The sequence below is a fragment of the Callospermophilus lateralis genome, chromosome 16, assembly GCF_048772815.1.
Source record: "Callospermophilus lateralis isolate mCalLat2 chromosome 16, mCalLat2.hap1, whole genome shotgun sequence".
In the NCBI taxonomy this organism is placed as follows: domain Eukaryota; kingdom Metazoa; phylum Chordata; class Mammalia; order Rodentia; family Sciuridae; genus Callospermophilus; species Callospermophilus lateralis.
The window spans coordinates 31,486,573-31,497,116 of record NC_135320.1 but is presented as its reverse complement, the minus strand read 5'-3'; the positions used below and the strand labels follow the sequence as shown (position 1 = coordinate 31,497,116).

At 39.4% G+C, this 10,544-nt stretch overlaps 1 pseudogene; it reads left to right on the top strand.

Annotated features, from left to right (window-relative positions):
* Positions 1–5,608: 5,608 nt before the first annotated feature.
* LOC143381935 (tripartite motif-containing protein 77-like) lies at positions 5,609–7,598 on the top strand (annotated as a pseudogene).
* Positions 7,599–10,544: the final 2,946 nt, after the last annotated feature.

The following is a 10,544-nucleotide window of genomic DNA, read 5'->3' as shown; positions in this document are numbered from 1 at the left end:
ATTCTCCACAGCATTCTGGCAATAGATATGAATGTCATATGGTTATTTCCTTTAATATTGCCTCATTCTGGGCTGAAGTCATGCTACCAAAGCGTAATTCACTAGAAATAATTTGAGGGTGAGTCTGTTTGGAATATAAAAAGAATGTGGTCCAAAACACATGCCAAGAAGAGGATTTTCTGGCAAAGTGGCAAGTCACTGGGCATTTGCCTGAGTACATTTTCTTCCACGGCAAACTTTCCAAGCTGGTTGTGGATACTATTTTCAGCAACAGATTATCCTCTGTCCTAGTTGTTAAATGATCATTTTTATTTCTTAATATTCAGCAAAGATCCACCTCACTTCAATGAATGAATATAGAGTCTTGTCTCTTTCTCTTTCTTTTTGAACCAGGGGCGTTTTACCACTAAGCTGCATCCCCAGCCCATTTGAGTTTTTATTTTGAAAAAGGGTCTTGCTAAGTTGCTGAGGCTGGCCTCAAACTTGTGATCCTCCTGTCTCAGCCACCCATGTTGCTGGAATTACCAGGCAAAGACCACCAGCTCTGTCTGGCTGAATGGAGATTATTTCTGACCTTGAGCAGAAAAGTAGATTATTTAAATGAAAATGTGGAAGGTTGAAAAAATTCATGATTTTAGTGTAATACCCAAGACCTGTGAGCCAGTGATTCAGCCCTCAAGTATTGTGGTAGCTTTTCTTCTTTATCAGTTTTCACAACATCAATGATGTACTACACAATGGTGGGTAAAACACATGGAAGATCATGTTGATTTAACTCAGACAAGATCATATGTCCAGGCTCATCTTCACAAAAATAATCAGTGGTAATTCTTTCCTCTTTAAAAGTGGGGGAAGGGGATTGGGAGTGTAACTCAGTGGTAGAGCATTTGCCCAGTCCTGGGTTTCAATTCCCAGCACGACATAAACACACAAAAAAATAGGTGATCAATTTCTTTACCTTACTTTGTATATTTGGTAGTAGGGATTGAACTGGGGTGTGCTTTAACACTGAGCTATATTCCCTGCCCTTGCCCTCCTTCTTAATTTTGAGACAGGTTCTAACTAAGTTGTTGAGGTTGGCCTTGAACTTGGGATCCTCCTGCTTTAGCTTCCTGAGTTGCTGTTTATTTGCTTTAGTGAAGCCTTTTTTCTTTTTTTGGAGGGGGGATACCAGGGATTGAACTCAGGGGCATGCAACCAACTATTGACCCACATCTCCAGCCCTATTTTATATTTTATTTAGAGACAGGGTCTCACTGAGTTGCTTAGTGCCTTGCTTTTGCTGAGGCTGGCTTTGAACTCGTGATCCTCCTGCCTCAGTCTCCTGAGCCGCTGGGATTACAGGTGTGCACCACCGTGCCCGGCTTTTTTTTTTTCTTTTTTTTCTTTTTTTTGAGACTGGGTCTCATTATGTTGTCTAGGCTGGGCCTCAAATTTCTGGGCTCAAGAGATATTCTTGCCTCAGCCTCCTGAGTAGATGGAGGGCATTGTGCAGAGTGCTGGGAGGCATGCTCATCAGAGATTTCTTCCAGGTAAATACAGACCAACTGTTCGCAGTCAGGAGGCTTGAGAAGGTGGGAGGCAGAATCATCCCCAAGTGGGAGGGAGTTGATTCTTGAGTGAGAAGGGACAAAAATTTTAGATATTTCAATAGATACTATGATGGCCCCTTTAAGGGCCATAATTCACAAATAGTCATAATATACTATAGTTTCATGGCAATTAGGACTAGCATCTTTGAGTGCAGGAAGGTGTGTTGCGTGTTGGTGCAGCTCTGATGATGATGAGGATGAGTGGCATGACATACCTTCTGCTGAGGACCTGCTGCATGCTGGGCACTGTGCTCAGGGGCCATCTCTATATTGTGTTATTTATGTTCAAAAGACCAAGTCTGAAATTTGAGGTTTGCAGAGGTTGGGCAGGGGAGGTGGCAAGGTTTAACGTTTGAGAATGCAGGCCAGCACTGAGATCTAACTCAAATTATAGCATTTTCTAGTCATTTGGACCCTGTTAAGGCCTCATTTCCTTAAGGATAAATGGGAAATATAAATATTAGCTCTCTAAAGAGTTATTGTAAGAATTTTATGAGAAAATACATATAAAGTGCATAGTGAAGTATCTGAGTGTTAGCTATTGTCATAATAGGAATTATTAAGTATTATAATGTTTAAAACACCATAAGGGCTGGGGATATGGCTCAAGTGGTAGTGCGCTCACCCGGCATGCGTGTGGCCTGGGTTCGATCCTCAGCACCACATACAAACAAAGAAGTTATGTCTGCTGAAAACTAAAAAAAAAATAAATAAATATTAAAAAAAATTCTCTCTCTCTCTTTAAAAAAAATAAATAAAAAATAAAACATGATAAATATAATATAAACATAAATATAACAATAATTGTATTACATTATATTTACAATATAAATATATATTTGGAATACAAATATAGCAAGTAATTTTGTAATATACAATAATATAATATAATAATAATTGTTATTATTATCAAATTCTGTGCTTTTAATCATTTATTTTATTTTTTGGTGTTGGGGATTGAACCTAGGGGCACTTAACCACTTCCCCTGCCCCTTTTTATTTTTTATTTTGAGAAAGGGTCTTGCTAAATTGCCCAGGCTGGCTTTGAACTTGCCATCCTCCTGCCTTGCTGGAGCATGGGTGTGTGTCACCTAGTACCCACCTATATTTGGTTTCAATGTATGTGTGTTCTTTGCTTGCTTCCATTTTTTTTTTTTTTTTTTTGCGGTGCTGGGGACAAACCCATGACCTCTCACATGCTAGGCAAGAGCTCCCTCTGGGCGACATTCCCCTCCCTGCTTCTCACACTTTGTTTCTTTCATCACACTTGATAAACATCAGTAAAAATGTCTTTAGGGACATATTTTAGAGTATAGCTGAGCATACAACAATATTCAATTTCATAGACACTATTTTATTTCAAATATGAAATATATTTGAAGTATATATTCAATAAAAGACAAATGACCAATTCAAAAATTCTTTTCTATGTCTTGACAAAGGATTGATAGAATCAATATTCAAAAAGCTTTTATCAATCACCAAGAAATGACAACTATTCCAGTAGAAAAACAGGCAAAAGGCATAATGAGGAGCTAGAGGCTTGGTGCACACATGTAATCCCAGTGACTCAGGAGGCTGAGGCAAGAGGATTGCAAATTGGAGGTCAGTCTCAGCAACTTAGTAAGACCTTATCTCAAAAAAAAAAAAAAAAAAAAAAAAAAAAAATGAGCAGGGTGTGGTGATGCAAGCCTGTAATCCCAATTGCCTGGGAGGCTGAGTCAGAAGAATTCCGAGTTCAAAACCAGTCTCAGCAATGGTGAGGCACTTAGCAACTCAGTGAGACCCTGTCTTTAAATTAAATAAAATACAAAATAGGGTTGGGGATGTGGCTCAGTGGTTGAGTGCCCCTATAATCAATCCCCAGTACCAAAATAAAAGAACAACAACAACAACAACAAAACTCAAAACCAAAACGAATAAACAAACAAACAAAACCTCATGATGAGGCAGTTCACAACAAAACATTCCAAAAAACCAAACCCCAGATGTAAGGTAGAGTACATGCCTTATGTGCACAGGCCCCATCTTTGATCCTCAGCCTCACAAACAAAAAGCCCCAATGGCTAATGAACATGTAAGCAGTGTCTATCTTGTAATATTTTAATAACGAATTGTTGTATTCATAAAATTGGCAATGTTTTAAATAAACTGAATATCTGTTTCTGGTGAGAATGTGAAAATGTTAGCACATACACTGTTGTTGGCAGCATAAAATGGTTTAGCTCATTAATGAAAATAATTCCTGTTTCTGGAAGAAAGTTTATATGTATCAAAAACTTAAAAAAAAAAAAAATGCATGCCAGGACTGAGAATGTAACTTAATGGTAGAGAACTTGCGTAGCATCCACAAGACCTTGAGTTTGGTTCCTAGCACTGAGAGAAGAAAACAAAATTCCATTTTTAGGAATTTATCTTCAGGGAAGGAAGTACTGCTTCATTAGAAGTTCAGACAGAGGTGCCAAAAACATATATTGGAGAAAGAATAGCTGCTTCAACAAATGGTGCTAGGAAAACTGGAAATCCATATGCAACAAAATGAAATTAAGCTTCTATCTCTCACCATGCATAAAACTCAACTCAAAGTGGATCAAGGACCTAGGAATTAAACCTATGCCTAATAGAAGAAAAAGTAGGCCCAAATCTCTATCATGTCAGATTAGGCCTTGACTTCCTTAATATAGCTCCTATAACGCAAGCAGTAAAATCAAGAATCAATAAATGGGATGGATTCAAACTAAAAAGTTTCTTCTCAGCAAAAGAAACAATCCATGAGGTGAATAGAGAGCTACAGAATGGGAGCAAATTTTTACCACATGCACATGAGATAGAGCACTAATCTCTGGGATGCATAAAGAACTCAGAAATCTTAACACCAAAAAACCAAATAATGCAATCAATAAATGGGCCAAGGAACTGAACAGATACTTCTCAGAAGATGATAGACAATCGATCAACAAATTTATGAAAAAATGTTCAACATCTCTAGGAATCAGAGGAATGCAAAAAAAACTACTCTGAGATTTTATCTCACTCCAGTCAGAAGGGCAGCTATTAAGAACACAAACAACAATAAGGGTTGGTGAGGATGCGGGGGGGGGGGGGGGAAAGGCACATTCATACATTGCTGTGGGACTGCAAAAATGGTGCAGCCAATTTCCATATGGAAAGCAGTATGGAGATACCTTGGAAAACTGGGAATGGAACCATCATTTGACCCAGCTATCCCTCTCCTTGGTCTATACCCAAATGACTTAAAAAGAGCATACTACAGGGACACAGGCACATCAATGTTTATAGCAGCATAATTCACAATAGCTAAACTGTGGAACCAACCTAGATGTCCTTCAATAGATGAATGGATAAAAAAATGTGGTATATATACACAATGGAATATTATTCAGCAATAAACGAGAATAAAATCATAGCATTTTTAGGTAAAATGGAAGAGATAAATGGATGGAGTTGGAGAATATAATGCTAAGTGAAGGAAGCCAATCCCCCCCAAAACAAATGCCGAATGTTTTTTCTGATTTAAGGATGCTGATTCATAATGGGCATGGGAGGAATGGAGGAACTTTAGATTGGGCAAAGAGGAGGGAGGGGAAGGGAAAGAAGACATGGGGTTGGAAATACAGTGGAATGAGATAGATATTATTACCCTAAGTACATGTATGAAGACACGAATGGTGTGACTCTACTTTGTGAACAACCAGAGACATGAAAAATTGTGCTCTATAAGTGTACTATGAATTGAAATGCATTCTGTTGTCATATATAACAACCTAGAACAAATACAATTAAATAAAGAGGTAGTTCAGAGCAATGTGACATCATTTCTAATACATCTTTACTAACCTCATTCTTTGAAAGCCAGGGCTACTGTGTTTGGATTTAACTGGATTCGAGAGACCTCTGAAGTTTACTGCAACCACTAGGTGGACATCTGAGGGGAATTTAACAGAATTTCTTATTGAGCGACAGTGAAATATTCCATTAAAAGTACTCAAAGAAAAATGGATTCCAATAAATTTCAGAATAAATTCAAGTGCTCCATTTGCTAGGATTATTTCATGGACCCAGTCACTATAGGCTGTGGACACAGATTTTGTAGATCTTGTCTCTGTATCTGCTGGGCAGAAGCCCAATATCCTCCTAGCTGCCTTGTGTGCAAGGAAACATCACATCAAACAATCTTTAAAACCACTGGTTTTTTAAAAAAATATTTTTAAATATTTATTTTTTAGAAGTAGTTGGATACAATATCTTTGTTTTATTTTTATGTGGTGCTAAGGTTCGAACCCAGGGCTTTGCACGTGCTAGATGATTGCTCTCCCAGCCACAATCCCAGCCCCCCCCCCCCTTTTTAAAAAAAAAAAATACTTTTAAATATTTATTTTTTAGAAATAACCACTGTTGTTTTAAAGACATGAGTGTTTCTTGACAGATGGAAAGAAGCTTCCCAACCTCCCAGCTCTGAAGAGCTGACGTGTGGAATACATAAGAAAACAAGGGCCATCTTCTGTGGGGTTGTCAAGGACCAGCTGTGTTTCTCTGCTTTAGTGCTGAGGAGCATGAGGCTCACCAACACTGTTCCACTGACTGGACTGCAGAGGGATACTGGCAAAACTCCTGAAGCAAATGAGGTCTTTATGGGAAAAGAGCAAGGAAATCAGAGAAATCTAAACTGAGAAACCAGCATAATTAAAAAAATGGAAGGATTGAGTTTTACAGATGGAAGAGTTAGTAATAACATGAACTAAAATATGTGTATCCAGCAAAGAAAGTCCTTGGTGAGAGATGAACGTACATCAAAGGGTGTTCTTGGTGAAAAATGTGTTTCCAGTAAAGTGCTGGGAATGGAAGAGATTTGAGTGGGATTTGTGAAAGACTGAGTTTCACGAATAAGCCCTGTGGTTATGTGAATCTATGGGGGAGGGATAATCTGTGCTGGAGGCTGTGTCAACCGCTCTATGAGGAAGGGCATCATCATGTAGAGCAATTGGAAAAGCAAAGCAAAGAGATTTTTTTCAAAAACTCAAGAAAGCAAAGACAAGATGTCTCTAAAGGGGAGACTTCTACAAGGGATATATGAGGAACTAAAGGAGTGTGGCACGAATCAGACATGGAGTTGCTCCAGCATTTTGAAAACTTGTTGAAAAGAAGTGAGTCTGTACAGATAGATCCACATGTCCCAGCTCTTGAACCCAGAGCTCAGCTCCTGGACAGTCACTGGATCGATGAACATGCTCAACCAATTCCAAGTGTCTGTCTTCTGGGATAATGAAATAATTACTTGTCACCTCCCCCTGTTTGAAGACCTGAGACGTTTACTCATTAGTCCTGATCATCTTGTTGTCATCTGTGATTCAACAAGATTTATGTCTTTTCTTTTCTTTTTTTTTTTGGCGGCGGGGTGGGGGGGGTCGAGGGCGGGTACTGGGGATTGAACTCAGGGGCACTCAACCACTGAGCAACATCTCCAGCCCTATTTTGTATTTTACTTAGAGATAGGATCTCACTGAGTTGCTTAGTGCCTTACTGTTGCTAAGGGTGGCTTTGAACTTGTGATCCTCCTGCCTCAGCCTCCAGAGCCACTGGGATTAGAGGTGTGCACCACTGTGCCCAGCCTCTAGTGTTTTCTTACATGGGGAGACCAGACATTCACTTTGGGCCCGTATTACTGAGAGATAGACGTGGGGGACCGTTGGAACTAAGTCATTGGAGTTTGTAACGATTCTTGGACCATAGGAATGACATGCTTGTTAATTTGGAGTTTTTCTATTTTTCTGTGTCCAAGAGGACAATGGGTACCATCTCTTTACCTCTTCCCCACTAGTACCTTAGTACACAGAAAGGCGTCTAGGTCATGCAGGGGTGTTCCTGGATTATGAGTTTGGCTCAGTGAATTTCGTTGATGTGGCCAAGGGTTCCCCTGTTTGTAGTCTCCGCCCATGTTCCTCCTCTTGGCCTCTCAGACCTTTCCTCTGCTTTGGATCCACATGATCGGGACCAGTCAGAAACCTGACCACGTGTATCATGAATGCCATTAAGCTGAGAAGGTCAGCTTAATACCTACTTGATTGGCTTTAATTTCATCTATTTCTATGCAACATATCATTTGTACTGTTTTTTCCATATTTTTATTGGTGTATTATAATTACACATAATGGTGGGATTCATTGCTACATACTCGTTCACGCACACAACACAACAATATAATTTGGCTTAAATCATTGGCCAGCACCTGCTCTTTTCCTCTCCTCCTCCTTCCACTGGTCCCTCTATTCTGTTGATCTCCCCTCAATTTTCATGAGATTCTCCCACCCACCAACTTTCTTTTCCTTTCTCACTTCCAGCTTCTACTTGTGAGAGAAAACATATGACACTTGCCTTTCTGAGTTTGGCTTATTTCTCTTAATATAATGTTCTCAAGTTTTACATATTTTCCTGCAAATAGCATAATTTGACTTTTGTGCAGGGAGAGAGATAAAGATCTGGTCTTATTCTTCTACATATGGATAACCAATTTTCCCCAGACCATGTGTTAAAAAGGCTGTCTTTTCTCTAGTACGTTCTTGGCACCTTTGTCTGATAATTTTTAAAGTGTTGATATTGTCAAGTTCATGAATTCTTTGAAATTCTTTTTTATAAAAACTATTTTGTTTAGATGTGGATGGACCTTTATTTATTTATATTTATATGCAGTGCTGAGAATCAAACCTAGTGCCTCACACAATCTAGGCAAGTACTCTACCACTGAGCCAGGACCCCAGCCCTGGAATTCTTAAAATAACAATTTTTCTCTTAAGAAAAAACAAGGGTGGGGGGTGGGCGGCACATTTATCTTCAGGAAAAAGAAATCAGAACTGCAAAAATTTAGGATATTCATTGCAGCTGTATTTATAATAACGTAAAATTAGAAACAACCTAAATATTCACTGATAGATCCTATAGGAATAATTTTCAAAGAGAATATTGTTCAATAAGATAAGAGATTTTTATACTCGTCTTCTTGAAACCAAAAATAAGATAATAACATTGTTTTGTGCTATGATGCCATATTTAAGTAAAGAGTGCATGTAGCCATAGAAAATAGCAGAAACTCATATCTTAAAAATTTAAAAGCAATTGCCTTTACATGTGAAATTACAGAAGGCAATTTCTTTTTTGATTTTTCTGCAGTGAGCAGGTATTCTGTTCTAGTTGTCATTACTGCATAATAAACCATTGCAAACATGGTGTCATAAAATAACAAGCATTTTACTATGTTGACAAGTTCTGAGGTCAAGAATGTGGAAGGTCAGAACAGGCATGGTATGTTTCTGCTTCATCCTGTCTCAGATTTTATCAAGGAAGTGATGCAACAGCTGGGGCCGAGAATCATCTGAGGCCTTGTTACTCACACGTCTGACACCTGGAATGGAAGGAGATGAGGACAGCATCTGCCTCCTGGGCGCCTAGGCATGGCCCTTCCCTGTGGCTTGGCTTCTTACCAACATAGCAGCTTCAGTCTAGTCTTACGGCAACTCAGGGCTGCATATTTGAATATTCCAGTAAGCAAGGCCAGCGCTGCATGGCTTTCTCTTAACTTAGTCTTGTGCGTTTCATGACATCATTATTATTATTTTTTTTTTGCACAGGTATTGAATGGAGGGGTGCTTTACCACTGGGCCATATCCCCGGCCCTTTTTATTTTTTATTTTGAGACAGGGTCTTGCTAAGTTGCTTAGGACCTCAGTAAGTTGCTGAGGCTGGCTTTAAACCTGTGATCCTCCTGCCTTAGTCTCTAGAGCTGCTGGGATCATAGGTGTGCACCACCACACCTCCCCATGGCATTATTTTTGATGCTTCTATGGGGTACAAGTCGTAAGTCCAGTTATATTCAGGGGCAAAGGGACACAGAAAACAGCTCTTGATCACATTGTGGAAAAGTGGAATGGGAGATATTGTTGCAGTTATCTTTGGGAGATACATACATATTACTTTTGTAATTGGGGGAAAAAACCCATAAATATCATTGCATTCCTAAATTAATTTACTGTATGTTTCTAAGAGAGTAGGTCTTGCTATGTTGCCCCTGCTAGCCCTAAACTCTAAGGCTCAAGTGATTACCTGCCTCAGCTTCCTGAGTAGCTGGCAATATGCCACTATGCTCAGTTTTTTTTTTCAATAGGTCAGAAAATACAAAGAAGCTCTCTTCTCATTTTGCATAATGAACTTGAGAGCAACCTTCCCAGATTTTGGAAGGGAAAGCATCTCTGTGTTGCTCCATGTGAATTGGGTGAGTTTTCTGCCCTTTCTTTACTCCTGTTTGTGGGCACCGGGGCAGAAGTGGGCATGGACGGAGCGTAGGACACTCTGTTACAATACAGGGCACCCAGCTAAAATGAATTTCAGATAATAGTAAATAAATGTTTAGTTTAAGTATGAACCAAATATTGTATGGGCTATCGTAATACTAAATGATTTTTCTTTTCCTGATGTTCAAATTTGACTGGATGTCTTGTATAATGATTTTTGCTGATTCTGGCAGCTGTAACTGGGAGTACTTTTCTAGACAAAATGCTGACCACCAATTTCTCCTTCCTGTAACCCACCTTCTGCTGGGCAAGGCAGGGGAGGCTTCTGGCTGGAGTAGGGAGATTCTATTTTCAGCTGGGCATCCACACAGTCTGAGAATAGAACAGGGCAAGAGATGGGTGAGGGATGTTTTCCAACTTGTGAAGACAAATCAGCCAGTAGGAGCAGGAAACCTGGAGTTGATTCCTGGGCCTTGTTGAAAACTCACTTTGACCTTGGACTAAATCCTTACGTCCAAGTTTCTTGTGGGAATTGCACCACTCCCACATAGGGTTGTTGTAGGGGATTATCATGAGATGGTAAAACCGTCGAAAACCTTACAAAGGAGCCCTAGTCAGGAATCTTTTAATGTTGATGCTGGATCTCTCA